Source organism: Giraffa tippelskirchi, chromosome 6 (genome assembly GCF_054371585.1).
Source record: "Giraffa tippelskirchi isolate mGirTip1 chromosome 6, T2T-mGirTip1v1.2.pri, whole genome shotgun sequence".
Taxonomy (NCBI): domain Eukaryota; kingdom Metazoa; phylum Chordata; class Mammalia; order Artiodactyla; family Giraffidae; genus Giraffa; species Giraffa tippelskirchi.
The window spans coordinates 36,411,591-36,429,674 of NC_137280.1; the positions used below are offsets into that span (position 1 = coordinate 36,411,591).

The 18,084-nt window shown below is 37.7% G+C and overlaps 1 pseudogene; it reads left to right on the plus strand.

The window, feature by feature from the left end:
* Positions 1 to 318: 318 nt before the first annotated feature.
* On the plus strand, positions 319 to 1,129 carry LOC145510766 (myelin expression factor 2 pseudogene; annotated as a pseudogene).
* The last annotated feature ends 16,955 nt before the right edge of the window (positions 1,130 to 18,084 follow it).

The window sequence follows — 18,084 nt, forward strand, 5'->3', positions numbered from 1 at the left end:
CAAAACACACTTTTCCCTAAGATTTAAATCCAGCACCACTAATCAGGCAGTAGGTAATCCCCACAGTCTGACCGCATAATGCCAAAGAAGTGAATCGAAAAAGGAGGAGCGATTGTCGCGCTCAGAGCCCCCCAGCGCAGGCAGCGGAAGTGGAGGCCGTGGCGGCAGGACGGTCGACGCCGACAAGCCCGAGGTGCTTCTGGGCCCTGGCGATGACAGCCTGCATCGGCAGCCCTGGGCGCCTCTGGGTGAACCCGGGCCTCACCCCCGCCCCACCTCCCCGAGCAGGAGAAGCAGCCTCCGCAGCACAGCTGCAGTTCCGATGGCGTTAAAATGGAGAATGATGAATCAGTCAAACAGAAATCTGAATTAAAAGAAAAATCTACAGGAAATAAGCAGGCCAATAGGTTCCATCCTTACTCAAAAGATAAGAATTCAGGCAGTGGAGAAAAGAAGGGTCCAAATCGTAACAGAGTTTTTATTAGCAACATCCCATATGACATGAAATGGCAAGCTATTAAAGATCTAATGAGAGAAAAAGTTGGTGAGGTTACATACTTGGAGCTCTTTAAGGATGCAGAAGGAAAATCAAGGAGTTGTAGTGTGGGGGAATTTAAAGACGAAGAATTTATCAAGAAGCACAAGAAACAACGAACAAATATGATCTTAGCGGAAGACCTTTGAATATTAAGGAGGAACCTGCCGGAGAAAATGCTCCTAGGGGATTGCAATGAACAGGAGGATCATTTCCAGGAGGATATGTACCCGATATGGGATCTGGATTGATGAATTTACCACCTTCCATTCTCAATAATCCAAACATTCCCCCTGTGGTTATCAGTAATTTGCAGGCTGGTAGACTTGGTTCCACAATTTTTGTTGCTAATCTTGACATCAAAGTTAGTTGGAAGAAGCTAAAGGAAGTGTTCAGCATAGCTAGAACTGTAAAGTGGGCAGATATTAAAGAAGACAAAGATGGCAAGAGCAGAGGAATGGGCACAGTCACTTTGAATAAGCAGTTGAAGCAGTTCAAGCAATTTCTATGTTCAGTGGGTAGTTTTTGTTTGATAGACTTATGCATGTGAAACTGAATGACAAATACGTCTCTCGTGAAAAGGGACTTATATAGTCCAGAAATACAAGAGAAGAAAAAGATCTACAAAATCAACCCCAAACAGTTAAGAAAATGGCAATAGGAACATATATATCAATACTTACTTTAAATGTAAATGGACTAAATGATCTAACCAAAAGATGCATTCTGACTAAATGGATACAAAAACAAGACCCATATATATGCTGTCTACAAGAAACCCACTTCAGACCTATGACACATATAGGGTGAAAGTGAAAGGATGGAAAAATATATTCCATGCAAGTGGGAAGCAAAAGAAAGCTGGAGTAGCAATCCTCATATCAGACAAAATAGGCCTTAAAATAAAGATTACAAGAGATAAGAAAGGACACTACATAATGATCACAGGATCAATCCAAGAGGAAGACATAACAATTGTAAATATCTATGCACCCAACATGGGAGCACCTCAATACATAAGACAAACACTAACAGACATAAAGGGAGAAATTAACAGTAACACAATCATAGTAGGAGACTTTAACACCCCACTCACACCAATGGACAGATTATCAAAACAGAAAATGAATAAGGAAACACAAGTCTTTAATGATCCATTAGATGAGATGAATCTCATTGATATCTTCAGGACATTCCATCCAAATGCAGAAGAATATACTTTCTTCTCAAGTGCACAGGGAACGTTCTCCAGGATGGACAACATCTTGGGTCACAAATTAAACCTCAATAAATTTAAGAAAATTGAAATTGTATCAAGCATCTTCTCCGACCACAACACTACAAGACTATATATCAATTACAAGAAAAAAAAAACTGTAAGAAACATAAATACATGGAGATTAAACAACACGTTTCTAAATAACCAACAGGTTACTGAAGAAATCAAAAGGGAATCAAAAAATTTCTAGAAACAAATGACAATGAAAACACAACAACTCAAAATCTATGGGATGCAGCAAAAGCAGTTCTAAGAGGGAAATTTACAGCAATACAATCCTACCTCAAGAAACAAGAAAAACAACAAATAGACAACTTAAATTTACACCTAAAACAACTGGAAAAAGAAGAGCAAAAGAAAAAACCAAAATTAGTAGAAGGAAAGAAATCATAAAGATCCTAGCAGAAATAAATGAAAAAGAAATGAAAGAAACAATAGCAAAGATAAATAAAACTAAAAGCTGGTTCCTTGAGAAGATAAACAAAATTGACAAACCTTTAGCCAGACTCATCAAGAAAAAAAGAGAGAAAAATCAAATTAACAAAATTAGAAATGAAAAAGGAGAGGTTACGACAGTCAGTGCAGAAATACAAAGGATTATAAGAGATTATTATGAACACTCATATGACAGTAAAATGGGTAACCTGGAAGAAATGGACAGATGCCTAGAAAAGTTCAATCTTCCAAGACTGAACCAGGAAGAAATAGAAATTATGAACAACCCAATTACAAGCACTGAAATTGAAGCTGTGATCAAAAGTCTCCCAAGAAACAAAAACCCAGGACCAGATGGCTTCACAGGAGAATTCTATCAAACCTTTAGAGAAGACCTAATGCTTACCCTTTTAAAGCTCTTTCAGAAAATTGCAGAGGAAGGAACACTCCTGAGAGTGGAGACTAAGTTTTCCAGGCTGGTTCTGTTTCACTCCTTTAGAGAGTATGTAAAAGAAAGTGAAAGTGTTAGTCATTCAGTCATGTCCAACTCTTGAAACCCCATGGACTGTAGTCTGCCCAGTTCCTCTGTCCATGGAATTCTCCAGGCAAGAATATTGGGGTGGGTAGCCATTCCCTTCCCCAGGGGGGTTTCTTACCGAGAGATTGTACCTGAGTTTTTCTGCATTGCAAGCAGATTCTTTACCATCTGAGCTATCAGGGAAGCCCTGAGAGTGTGTGAAGAACTCACTCATTTCCCTCTGATTTAGTAGTCCAGAACTCAACTGTGGAACAGAATAACTTTTACATCCCAGAAAATTTGCACATATGAGATGAAGAAAGAGCAAATGCTTTTTTTCTCATCTAGCAAGTCACATTACTCTTGATAATTTTGAGGTATAGGGATAGAAGGAAATGTACACATTACAATGCATCTTGGCTACATAAAAATCTATGGAACTGACATACTGAAAAGATCATAATCAGAGTGAGTCTGAGAGGTAGTGGACTAACACCTCAGAAAAAAATTATTTCTTCCTAGAGTGATCTAGTTTCTGGAAAAGAACTCATTGAAAAACTGTCCAGTTTGTCCAGTGTCCTTATATCTCAAGAATAGTATTATTTATGTAATTTTCAGAAAATTAGTTTGTCTGTAAGAGATTGTAAGCCAAAGAGCACTGGAATGCCCATGAGAAATGTGTATTCTAATTCTATATTTAATATTGTGGGCAGTACTTTGAGTGAAATTTCTGATATTGATTAGATATATTAAAAAATCTAAAATCAATAATCTAAAACTTTCAACTTAGGAAACTAAAGAAGAGCAAACTAAATCAAAAGAAAGAATAAAAAGAAAGAGAGAGAACAAAAAAAGAGAAATAATAAGAATTATATAGCAAAATCAATGAAATTACAAACAGGAATTCAATGGAGAATGATCAATGAAACCAAAAGCTAATTATTTAAAAACTCAACAAAATCAATAAGCCTCTAGCCAGTCTAAAATAAAGAAAAAGTACACAAATTACTGATATCAGAAATGAATGAAGACACACCATTACAGATCACAAAGACATTAAAGGGGGGAAAAAAAGGAGTATCATGAACAACTCTGTGCTTACAAATTTGATAACCTTGAAGAAATAGACCAATTCTTTGTAAGACACAATTTGCTAAAACTCACAAAAGGAGAAATGAACAATATGAAGAGGACTATATCAATTAAATCTTTGAATCAATAATTAATAAGCTTCCAAAATAGAAAACAACAAGTGCAGATGGATTCACTGGTGAATTCAACCAAATATGTAAGAAAAAAATTATAAAAACTCTCCACAATTTTTTCTAGAAGAAAAAAGCAGGAGGAATATTTCATAACTCATTCTGTGAAGCCAGCATTACCCTAATACCAAAGACATTACAAGAAATACAGAACAATACTTTTAATGAACATAGATGCCAAATTCCTTGATAAAATATTATAAAATAGAACCCAAAGATGAGTAAAAAGAATTATACAAGACAACCAAGTAGGGTTTATTCCAATCATGCAAAATTAGTTCAACATTTAAAGATCAATTAATGCAATCTATCATATCAACAGACAAATCACATGATTATATCAGTATATGCAGAAAAAGCCTTTGACATAATCTAACACCTATTCAAACAACTCTCAGAAGCTAGGGATAGAGGGAAACTTCCTTAACTTGATAATTGACATCTACAGAAATCCCTGCAGATAACATTGAATTTAATGATGAGAAACTCAAAACTATGCCACCCAGATGAGGAACAAGGCAAGAATGCACATTTTAAACATTAAGAAAAATAGCATGCTGCAATAATAATATTAATATGCGTTAAAATCTATAGCTATGGTGTTTCAACCATTGTAGGTATCTACTATCACATTTAATATTATTTTAGCAGTGACCCTTATAATTTAGGTATATTATCATCCTTTGGCCAAAGAGGAAATTAAGGTTCCAAGAGGTTAAGTAATTCACTAGCTCAAAGTCATACAGCTAATAGCTTTCAGAGCTAGTATTCTAACCAAATCTGGCTGATTCCAAAGCCCAATGCCTTCATCTACTACACTGAAAACTGAAATATTCACGGGGCATATCCCATGGTTTGGGGGCCAACTAGGGTGATTTTACAAATATAAGTAACTATTTAATGTCAATATTTATTCAATAACCTCAAAAATTCAAATTAAATGACTTCTCCAGGTTGCTCACCAAAAATTATTAGCCCAGTGAAGTAAGCTATCCCGTTCCTTAACGCAATATAAAAGAAAACTCCATCACTTACCAAACTGTAAATTAGCCAACAAGATAAATTTTGAGATACAAGATAAAGATCTAATATTATATTTGCCCCTTGTGCAGGATTAGTTCCGAAGAAGGCAATGGCACCCCACTCCAGTACTCTTGCCTGTTAAATCCCATGAACGGAGGAGCCTGGTAGGCTCCACTCCATGGAGTTGCTAAGAGTCGGATATGACAGAGCGACCTCACTTTCACTTTTCACTTTCATGCATTGGAGAAGGAAGTGGCAACCCACTCCAGTGTTCTTGCCTGGAGAATCCCAGGGACAGGGGAGCCTAGTGGGCTGCCGTCTATGAGGTCGCACAGAGTTGAACACGACTGAAGCGACTTAGCAGCAGCAGCAGCAGGATTGGTTCAACTTCCTCCATTAATTAAATTCTACCTACTCAACAATTTCCTTCTACTGTAACAAATCCTCCATTCAAGGGCACCTGCTCAACCTGGATTTTCTAATCCTTGTTGAAATGTAACCACAATTCCCTAGGGCACAGCTTTCTGGAGTTAAACAGGAAATATAATAGCACTCATTAAATATGTTCCTACTCCCTTATGTGGTCTACAGCCCTCTTAGATTTCTTTCCTTACTACACCAGAGAATCGCTTCAGTGATTACACCATAGTACCACCTCTTGTCCAGCCTTTTCCTCTCTTTCTGATATGTCTTTAGCAGAGATACTGCTATCAAGCCTCGGAGGCCTATTTAAAGACAGGAATGCTCTTGATCTGAGATACTGAAGGTTATTTTTCCCTAACAGCTCCACCTTGAAGATGTATAGATGGTTTGCCTCCAAAGTGCCTTAGTTAGGGTCCAGCAATACCCAGAATTCCTTGTGGAACACCTCCTATTGTGAGCTCTGTTTTGTTTTGTTTTTCTTTGATTTATCTCCATCAATTTCCAACCATTGCTGCATAAATATTATTCTGTTCTGCCTAAATTTTTTATATGCATAGTGTGATATTGGTTTCTCTTTGGCCCTTGGAGGCTGTCCTGGAAGAATCCTTGTTTTAAGCTACTGCAACCCTCTGACAGGCCCTCACTCTTCTGCACATACAATCTGATTTTAAAACAAACTCCAATTCAACTCATCATTCTGGGTCCTGCTCTTCTAATCTTTGCTTGAGGAGAACAGGGGGCAGGGTGATGGTAGGGAGGGAATTCCTTATAAAACTCCAGGTACACAAAGCCAAAGCTGTGAATGCTGCTGCTAAGTCTCCAAGGCTGAGCCACAGTCACCTTCCTCCCCAAAGAGCAGCTGCAAATTGGTTGCTTATGGATTAAATCCAGGCCAAAAATATGTTGGTCGTGATGTTATTTTATTTCTGTTGTTGAACATATTTTTAAATGGTTGAATTTGAATGTTTTCGTACAAAAAAAAATGCATTTTCCATGCGCTTGTCTCCCTGCCATTTCATATATTTGAGTTTGTAAATCTTGCTCTAAAGTTTGTTGGGCCTCTGTTGCTGACCCCACTGGTGCCATCTTGTAATTTCCAAGGTCTTAGGTCCAAGCTAATTAAACTTAGCTTTCTTTTAGTACCTAGACTTGTATTGTAACCTCTCTTGACCATAAGACCAGGGAAGCTAGGTTAAAGGATGACCTTGAAAATAGTGCTCTCGTTGCTGTTATTGTTGTTCAGTTGCTCAGTCATGTCTGACTCTTTGCAACCCATGGACCGGTCTTCCCTGTCCTTCACCATCTCCTGGAGCTTGCTCAAACTCATGTCCATTGGGTCCGATCCAACCATCTTGTCCTCTGTTGTCCCCTTCTCTTCCTGCCTTCTATGTTTCCCAGCATCAGAGTCTTTTTCAATGAATCGGCTCTTTGCATCAGGTGGCCAAAGTACTGGAGCTTCAGCTTCAGCATCAGTCCTTCCAAAGGATTTTCAGGGTTGATTTCCTTTAGGATTGACTGGTTTGCTTTTCTTGCACTCCAAGGGACTCTCCAGAGTCTTCTCCTGAATTCTCAAAAGTCATTCTTGAATGTTAAATATAGTTAAATATAGTTCCTCAATTCCTCTTACCGTTTCTTTATCTTTAGTCTCTCTTTTTTCTTTCATACCATTATTTAGGAGAGGTGTTTTCCTTGCTTTTGGTAGGTTTAACTCTTTGTTTTATGTTTTTATTCCATCTTCATCTGTTTTGGAATTTGCTATTGCTTCAATTCTTCTATTGCCCATGGGTTCTTCTTTTCTGCCTACTGTAGGGGAGGGGAAAATTTCCCTCTCCCTTCTAGGTTCTTTTTGCTAGTCTAAGGATCAAACTGACATAAAATAGATTAACATTAAAAAAACAAATTGAATTGCATACTTAAAGAGTCCTCATGGATATAGGACCTAGAAATGACCAACGCAGGCTATTTATATACCTTTCAAGAAAAAGAATCAATTGTGATGATTTGACAAAACAAGACGATTTGGACTTTGAGTATCAAATTAATGAAGAAGTAACAAAGATTGTTTATATAGCTTCCTCTGCCCCAAATTCCTCTTCTCCAACAATAAGGATGGAGGCGTTCCATCCACCCAGCACAGGGAGAGTGCCTTCCCAAGGGAGTTTTATTTCCTGCTTTCAAGGGAACAGAGAGGGTGAGAGTGTTCTTCTTGAACCAGATGTTTCTTAAGTAACTTTAATTCTGAATAATCAACATGCCACTTTGGTATATTTTGGGGTAGTGTGCCCTGAATCTCATCAGTTTCCTCCTCTGAGATTTTCCTGAAATGGAAGTTTCTTATAATACAATATGAACCGGTAAATTGCTTTACTATTTCATTGAGTTAATCTCTTAGCCTTAAAAATAGATCTGTTCAGAAAAAAAAATATTCTGTTCGGTTAAACAATCATGTCTAATTTTAGGAGGTACTGATGTAACTGGACTCCCAAAGTTGGTCTATTCATGTGAGAAATCAAGTCTTTAATCAGGCATTTCTATGGAAACAAAAGAAATGTTAATAATCAGAGCAAATTATAAACCAGTTGCTGTGTTCTCAGTTCTGAAGATGGCCAACTGAGAAGATTTCAGGATGTTAGATACAAAACATTCCTTCAGTAGAGTTAGGGCAGGCAGTGGCAATTTGACAAATTTTGCTGGTTTGTAGTTTGAATGTCTCTAGTGATCTTTCTAAGTGGCTCACATAACAAGAGGTATAATAATTGTTTTATATTGGATGGTAATTTTTCTGAAATTAATATTTAGTCATCCAACTTTAGCTTGCTAAGCTTTGGAAAAAGAGTAGTTTTAGTTCTTTATAAAGTCAGAAGTTTGGAAGAAAAGTTAGAAACATTAGTGTGGAGACTTGTAACTAAATATTTGAGGATCTAGTCTAGTATACAGGTAGGAAGCAAAATCTCACAGATATTAAGAGCACTATGAAAGGTTTATTCCTGAAATGTAATTTCTATCATAATTTACAGCCACCCCTATTTCTACCAAAAGTAACCATAGTAAGACTAGTCTAGTTTTAATAATCTTGGCTTGATTATTTACTTAAGTACAGCAAGAATGGGGACTGACCACATAGAATCTTTTAATCTGCTTTGTTGAAACTTTCCATAAGAAATCTCAGATTAGAATTTTAAAATCCCTTGAGGACAGTGACAAAGATAGTGGTGTAGAAAGATGCCAAACTTACCTCTTTTCATGCACACACCAAAATCACAATTGTTTGCAAGACAACTATGGACAAAAAAGAATGGAATCTACCAGAAAAAAAACTTCTATAATTAAAAGCATAAAGAACCACAATGAGACAGGTAGGAGGGATGGACTTGTGATATAATTAAATCCCACACCCCTAGGTGCAACCCATAAACTGTAGAATACATATATTGTAAACGTTCTCCCACAGGAGTGAGAGTTCTGAGCCCCATTTTGGATTCCCCAGCCTGAGGCACCAGGAAGATGAGCCCCCAGAGCATTTGAGTTTGACAGTCAGTGAGGCTTCATTTCAAGAGCCCCACAGTACTGAGGGGAAATAGAGACTTCACTCATAATGAGAGCACACAAAATCTTATATACACTGGGACCCGGGATCAGAGCAGTAATTAATAGAAGCCTGGGCCACACTAACCTGCTAGTCTTAGAGAGTTTCCTGGAGAGGCAGGAGGTGACTGCAGCTCACCTCGGGGACACAGAAAGTGGGTGCAACCATACAGAACATTGTACTTCATGAATACAGCTATTGGTGGCTTCCATCTTGGCTCATTAGTGCCAAGACCTGGTCCCACCCAATAGCTTGTAGGCACCAGTGCTGGGATGCCTCAGGCCAAACAACTAACTGGGCAGAATACAACTCCACCCATCAGCAGACAGACTGCCCAAAGACTTCCTAAGCTCATGGCCTCCTCTAGACATGCCCTTAGACACAGTCCTGCCCACCAGAAAGCCAAGACCCAGGTCCACCTTCCAGTGGGAAGGCCCCAGCCCTTCCCTCCAGGAAGCCTACACCACCCTCTAGACCAACCTCAACCAACACGAGCCAGACACTAGAAATAATAAAACTATGATCCCACATCCTACAGACGCAGCCTATCCAGAGTAGGACAGACCTTACCCTGGGACTAACTGGGCCCTGGCACTGTCCACTGTCAGACCAATGTTAGCTTCAGGGCACCCTAGACTCCACAACAGAGTTAGGAACAAACCCCCTCCCACCAATGATCTGAAACAAGCTCTGGGATCCTTGAGCTCTGCAGAGTCTCTCCAGAGTCCAGAAACTGGCTCTGCCTGCTGGTAACCCAACACTAACCCCAGGACCTGGCTTCACCCACCAGTGGGCCAGCATTAGCCCCAGGGCCCCATAAGGTTCTGCATCCAGCTTCCTCATGATCAGACCCCGATAAATAGCAGCCAGCAGCATCCACACAAGGTAGAACTTGACAACCAAACAAGCTAGGGACTAACCAATCCTATCAGACTACCCACATAACAATAGAAGGGCCCATGAAGCCCTTTTGGGGGAACTCCAAGAGCATATGGCTTGAGTGACAAGTGTAGTAGTGCAGTGTTAGTCGCTCAGTCATGTCTGATTCTTTCTGATCCCATGGACTGTAGCCCACCAGGTTCCTCTGTCCATGGGATTTTCCAAGCAAGAATACTGGGGTGGGTTGCCATTTCCTCCTCCAGGGGATCTTCCCAACCCAGAGATTGAACCCATGTCTCTTACATCTCATACATTGGCAGGTAGGTACTTTACCACTGGTGCCACCTGGGAAGCCCCTTGAGTGACAAGAGGGGAGGTCATTGCTGGGATGCATAGGACATCTCCTACAGAAGGCCACCTCTCCAAGGTTGAGAAACATAACTAACTTACCATATACATACAAATACAAATAGCAATATAGACAAAATGAATGGAGATAGGCAACCTACCCAAGAAAGAGTTGGGTTTAATCATCTTTATGATGATTAAAGAACTCAGGAAAAGGGTGAATGCACAGAGTGAGAACTTCGAAGTTTTTGACAAAAAGTTAGAAAGTATAAAGAACTATCAGAGATGAAGAATACAAGAACTGGAGTGAAAAATACAGTAGAAGGAACAATAGTAGACTAAATAATATAGAAGAATGTATCAGTGAACTGGAAAGTAGAGTAGTGGAAATCACTCCCACTGAATAGGAAAAAGAACAAAAGGATACTAAGAAATAAGGATGGTTTAAGAGACCTTTAGTACAAGGTCAAATGCACTGTATGTTTGCACTGTAGGGGTCTCAGAAGAAGAGAGAGAAAGGGTCTGAGAAAATATTTGAAGACATAAAAACTGAAAACTTCACTAACCTAGGAAAGGAAACAGTCACCCCTGTCCAAGAAGCACAGAAAGTCCCATACAGGATGATCCCCAAAAGGAACACACCAAGACACATTGTAATCAAAGTGACAAAAATTAAGGATAAAGAGAGAATATTAAGTGCAGCAAGGAAAAAACAACAAATAACCCACAAGGAAACTCCCATAGGAGATTTTTCACTGAAGTGGGTTGCCATTTCCTTCTCTAGGGGATCTTCCCAACCCAGAGATTGAACCTGGGTCTCCCACATTGCAGGCAGACGCTTTACAGTCTGAACCACCAGGGGAAATCCATATATATATGGATTTATATATATGTGTCTATATATATATCTATTTATATCTCTTTTTCAGACAAAAAATAAACCCTTTGCAAAGATTTGACAAAACACAGGATTTGGGGCTTGCTGTAGCACATTGATGAAGAAGTTACCAGGTTTGTTTATGGAGCTTCCTCTGCTGTGACTTCCCTATCTCCAGTGATAAGAATACCCTTCATCCTCCTGGTGTAGGGAGGATAGATTCCTGTGGCAGTTTACTATTTGCTTTCAGAGGAACAAAGTAGGATTGCAGTGTTCTTCTTGCACCAGTTGTTTCTTACATAACTTTAACTAAAAGTCATCAATATGCCACCTTTGCATATTTGGGGGCAGCCTTCCCTGACTCCCATCACTACAATGAATTCCGTCTTCCTTATTCTTTAAAACCAGAATATTTTTTCTCAACCATATAAGTCTTTAAGCTAGAACTTCATTTCTTTATTTTCATATGAACAATTTGAAAGAGTAGTTTTTTCACTAACTTAAATTCACCACTATTCTGTAGTCCTTTATAAGCAGTTAACTTCACCCTAGCCTTTCTTCTGAAATGGATTTATCTTCAATGATTAGCAAGGATTACAAAATCCAGTGGATTTTTCTCAGAAATGATTGCTTCTTTGCAACCTTGATATTTTTTTGATGCCTCTTTCTTCCTGAAAGTGTTCCTCCAGTTCTGTGACACTGTAATATCCAAATTTATCTTCTATCCTAATCATTTTTGGCCTGTTTCTCTGGCCTATCTTTGGACTCCCTCAATATAAGCATTCTCCAGAAAATTTTGTCCCCAAGTTGTTCCTGCCTCCCCCTTCAGTAATTTCATTCCAACAACTACAGTTTTTAAAATGCTTCTTATGACTTGTTGCCAGTACTTGAAGGCAAGAATGATGGTGATTGCAGCCATGAAATTAAAAGGTGCTTACTCCTTGGAAGGAAAGTTATGACCAACCTAGACAGCATATTGGAAAGCAGAGACATTACTTTGCCAACAAAGGTCCATCTAGTCAAGGCCATGGTTTTTCCAGTGGTCATGTATGGATGTGAGAGTTGGACTATAAAGAAAGCTGAGCGCCTAAGAATTGATGCTTTTGAACTGTGGTGTTGGAGAAGACTCTTGAGAGTCCCTTGGCCTGCAAGGAGATCCAACCAGTCCATCCTAGAGGAAATCAGTCCTAAATATTCATTGGAAGGATTAATGCTGAAGCTGAAACTCCAATACTTTGGCCACCTCATGCGAAGAGCTGACTCATTTGAAAAGACCCTGATGGTGGGAAAGATTGAGGGCAGGAGGAGAAGGGGACGACAGAGGATGAAATGGTTGGATGGCATCACCGACTCAATGGACATGGGTTTGGGTGGACTCCGGAAGTTGATGATGGACAGGGAGGCCTGGCGTGCTGCGGTTCATGGGGTCGCAAAGAGTCAGACACTACTGAGCGACTGAACTGAACTGATAGGGTATATTAGATAAGGCCTAGAAATAAAGAGGCAGTGTTTTTTTATTTAAAGATCATTTGATTGTGTACATAGACAATCCAAATGACTTTGCAGATAAGCTGTTAAACTAAGAGAGTACAGCAATATTGCTGGACCCAAAATCAATATGCAAGACTCAATAAGGTTTTATACACCTGCAGAAAAGTTAAAAATATAAAAAACACAATAATAATGAAACTATATATCACAATAACAACAACAGGATATAATATTCACAAGGACATCTAACAAAAATGTAAAAGATCTTTAAAGATTTTTTTAAAAAAACAGAATAAATGTAGAGCTATATTAGTAAATGAGAAGAGTATTACAAAAAAGTGGCAATTTCTCCAAAATTATTCTCCAAGAAATTTAATTTAAATCAAAATTCAGAGTGGTTCATTACAGAACTTAAGCTGATTCTATAATCACATGAAACTATTACAGGTCAAAACAGATACGGCTGTTTGGAAAAAAATGAAGAATGAAAGAATACTTGCCCTAAATTAATTGCAGTAATTTAAAGAGAACGATACTGTTACAGGAATAGATAAGCTCACTAACAGGAGGAAGCAGAGAGTGGTGAAGCAGATGCCTAAATATATGGAAGCTTGGCAAGTGGCAGATACATATTTTATTGGGATAATTAAATGTTTATATTTAAAAATATAGCTATCCTGTTCATATATAAATATAAACAGATTGTACTTGTAAATTTCTATTTCTTGGAGTGAAAAAATATCTGATACAAATGTGATAAAATGTTAATAAATTTTTTAACCCAAGTAGTCGGTACATATCTATTATATGCTATCTATAAATGTGTGTTTTTTCTTCAATATGTGAATTCACTGAAGGAGTTTAACTAAGGAATAACATAGTGAATGATAAATGTGACTTTAAAGGTTTTTTTTTGACAGCCATTGGAGGATGGATTATCTAAAAGGAAGACTAAGTTGAGAAGCTAATTAGAGTAATATTGCAATAGTTTTGGTGCAAAGAAAGCCCAATGAGGTCTTGAAGTTGAAGCCGCGGTGATAGGTAAGAGAAGTATTTGGGGACAAATTTAGGAAATAAAATGACAGCTATTCAAATGCAGGATATGAGGTGGAGTTTGTATAATGAGATGGTTAAGAGAGAGGGCAGGCTTAAAGATCACCCCTAAGTTTCTGGATTTGCTAACCAAATGGAATTTTTATGATAAAATCATAAAAGAGAATACAGAAGGAGGGAGATGTCAGTAAGTTGTGAAGTTTGGGGAGGACTCACGATGAGTTCTGCATAGGATACAGTGAGTTAACGTACGTGTAAGGCATTGTTTTAGACTATTTTGAAGCAATATTTTCTAACCTGTTCACATGGATCAAACAAACTGAGCTTAATTAATTCCCAGCCTGTTTGAGGATAGGATGGACAAAGAAATAAGTACAAGGAAATAGACATACCAACTGCCTGTTATGTCTCTGATCTCCTAGTCATTGTCTCAAGACAATACATTTTCACTCTGCACTTCTCTTTGGCATCAATATGGCTAAGGCACACTAGATTTGAGAAACCAACAGGCCTTAAGTTAACAGTGTTGCTTTCCTTAAGCAAAGCAAGCAAACCTTGCTAGAGTAAAGTTCCATATTTCCTCTTTTGTCTGAATGATTATGAAATTTGCTTAATCAGCTCATACTTGAACTGTCTATTTCAATGTATAATTTACCAGAATATTATCAATTATAAGTATATTAGCATTTATGAAGATCTTTTTGGCATATGAGAAAAGGAGATCAGGTGTCAATCTATGCATGCAGAATTTTCTGAAGAATATTGCTATTATGTCAAAATAGGGAAAAGAAAATTTAAAGCCATATAAAAGATATTTTGATTTATAATATACTACTCTGTCAGAATATGTATGATTGTGTACTGATCCACAAGTCTTATCCACAAAGAAAGCAATTAAATATTTAATGTTAGTTGAATTGTATCCCATAAGCAAGGCAAAGAAATTGCACTGATAAATATTTTCACTTCTTAGAGTAGGTCTTAGAAAAAAAAAATGAAAAATACACCCATACTTCTGTGTTGAGGTATGTGGAGTAAAAGAAGTCAACACTTGAAAGTGCTACAGAAAACAACAGTGTTCTCAGGGGAGAACTACATTTCAGTTAATGTCATCAGATGAAGGAAACATTCATGGAAGGAGTTAAGGACATTAGTTTTGCTGGAACCTTGATTTCCAGGTAGCATTGTGCAAGGACTCCAGACAACGTACATTTTATATACATACTTAAGGAGCTTTTCTTTTAAACAATTTGGGGACTGAAGCCCAGGGAATGAAAACTGACCTGGCAGTCCTAAGAGTCTTATGGAGACAGAAATGAACAAGAATAAAGGGCTACAGTCCTGTTCAATGAGTGGGGTGGGGGTGGGGATCCTCACCACTAGCTTCCAGGATAGAAAACATACAGAAAAGGGAGATAGAGTGGTTCCAAAGATAAACTCTTCCTACTTCACAGTTTTCCTGGAGGAGGAAATGGCAACTCACTCCAGTATTCTTTTTTTTTCTTTCTTTCTTTTTTTTTTTTTTTTATCTGAAATGATTTACAATTGTTTTCAAAAAGAAGAGGGGAGGTGCAGATGTGACAAGTCACTGGGTTAAACTGATTTTTCTGGAAAGCAGCCACCTGAGTTAAACACAAGTCAATGCCAGAAGCCACACCTTGGGTGACGCAATTCAGGGACTGGGTCCAAATGTGGGGAAATTCCCCCATCCAGTATTCTTGCATGAAAAATTCAGTATTCTTGCCTGAAAAATCTCATGGACAGAAGAGCCTGGTGGGCTATAGTCCATGGGATCGCAAAGAGTCGGACACAACTGAGCAACTAAGCATAGCACATAGCACAGAGGATCTCATGAGATCAGCATAAATGTTCCCAATTCAGATGAATGACTGAGGCTGTGAATGTTGCAGAGGGCAGTGGGGAGGTCTCCCAAGGTACACACACATACATTTCTAAGGGTCCTTTTTGATTTGTACTTATTATTATCATTCCCCTTGAACCTGTGAACACAGTTTTTGGGTCTGAAGTTGAGTGGTCTTACTCCAAATGCAGGGACTCCCTTTGATTTAGAGAAGTGCTCGAGTATATAATCTAATATTTCTGTATCATAAGTGTATATATATACAATTTCATATAATTTCATAATATCACTGACTTTAATTGACAGTCTATTGTCTGCTAATACATCCACAACTGTGTTCAACAATTCTGATCTTTGATATATTTTTCTACTTTTAAAAGTTTGCCTCCCTAATTGAAGTTTTTTGTTTGGCTATACAGAATTTGGTCTACTTTCCAATTTTAGTTAATGTGCTGCTGAAGCAAGCCTGGTCCATTTTCAATTGTATCAATTACTATTTTTACAGTCTAATTAAGAATAATCTGATGTACATGAATTTATCCAAGATTTCTGAGTTGATAAAAAGGAAGAGGAAGCTTAGTTAACTCAGTAAAATTGATTTCAGATTACAGGGAGCCATGTGACACCCGATAATGTGACTGAGAACCAGCAATAGTGGAGATTAAGAGCTATTCCAGGAACACAAAGTTGAAATTATTCCATTGCCACTGAAAATCATGTTGTTTATCACTGCTCCATACAACTGTCATGATGAGTGAGTAATAGCATCCTACCATATTTACTCAGGGAGCCTTTTACTAAGCATTTCAACCAAGGAAAGCATTATTTTCATTACCCATCAAAACAAATAATAGAAAAAGACAACTCTAAGAACAAAAAAAGAATCAAACAGTGGTGTTTTAAATTTCTTTGTCAGAGATAGGCCTAAAACATAGTCAAGACTCTTAGTTTTGTTCATCTAACTAATATTTATTGAGTACTTATTGTGTAATGAAAGCTCTCTTCCCAGAACTGATAACTTATGAAATTATCAGCCTGAATTGTATCTCAAAACTCTCCTGCCACCATGCCAGTCTTGGGCTCACCATTTAAGCTGTTTAGTTAGTTCAACCTCCAAGTTTCTGGCCACCTCTGTAGAGCTGTCGTAATTAGTTCAGATCAGCCCACGTGAGGAAGGGACATGAATATTAATAGAGCCTCAATCTGTAATTTCAGAGGGCTGCACTTTGGGATTTCTGAGCCTAGGGAATCTGTACCTGAAAGGAGAAAGCTCAAGGTCAGAGGTACAGCACATTAGGCTAGAAAATTCATCAGTAAAAGATGAGGGAACTCTTGTGTTTTGGAGGCAATCTTCTAAACGCTGCTCAGAAAAGCTTCCTCAGGACACTACTCTGTTTAAAACACTGTATTGACTTTCTCCTTGCTTTTGGTTTAATTTCAAATTCCTTTATGTAACGCTAAAGACTGCGTATCTCATAGGTAGCCTTGATTTAGTCTCTGAGCCAGTTTTACAGTGTTCACTCTCCCTGAAATATTCTTCCTTGTCTTTTGCACACTTGGACGACTTCTCAACTTCAGATCTTAACGGAGACATTTCCTCTAGAAAATATTTCATGATTCTCTCCCCACCAGAGAATGGGTTATACACACTTTTTTTCTGTGTTGCTAAAGAATTTTATATAACCCCCCTCAGTATTACACTGTAATAATTATCTTCTGATTTGTCTATTATTGGGAGGCCCATATAATTTATTATTCAAACCAGAACACTTCTGGAATAAAAAGAGGCATTAAAAAAACTACAATTTTATGTATTTCAAAATTAAGTATATACTAGTTGACAAATGTATATAAATTGTATATATATACATATATATATATATTTTCCAGCCATGCCTCATGTCATGTGAGATCTTAGTTCCCTGACCAGGGATCAAACACATGCCCTGTACAGTAGAAACATGGAATCCTAATCATTAGACTGCAGGGATGTCCTCTAAAAATATCTTTTAAATAAAGCTATCTATTTAAAAAATCAATATATTTGTACTCATTAAAACAAAAAATTCTTTGTATTAATTATCTGAACATTTAAATATTAAATAGCATAAGCAGAATGATTCTTCTTGTTATGTATTCATATATTTTAAAAAGCTTCTAGTTGTATGTATAATACTGTGTGTGCCATGTTATTTCACTTGTGGAGAATGTATTTTTTAAATATTGTTGTGTTGTTTACCATTTTTTTTTCATAAGGTTGCCTGAAATCTTCAAAGTTTAAATTCTATGTTAATAAATTTGAAATTGTTGAAATCTATAATTGACCTGTCTGTATAAAACCTGGTATTTTTAGTTGAGAAAATACTCTCCCTACATTTACAAAGGTACCTGTTTACCTCAGGAAATGTTTGCTAAATACAACATATTCTCAAATGTTTCATTTGATTTTGAAATGTGTGTATATTTTAGCCCAAATGTTTCTGAAGGCTCTATCTTTTTGTTTCCATTCAGAGTA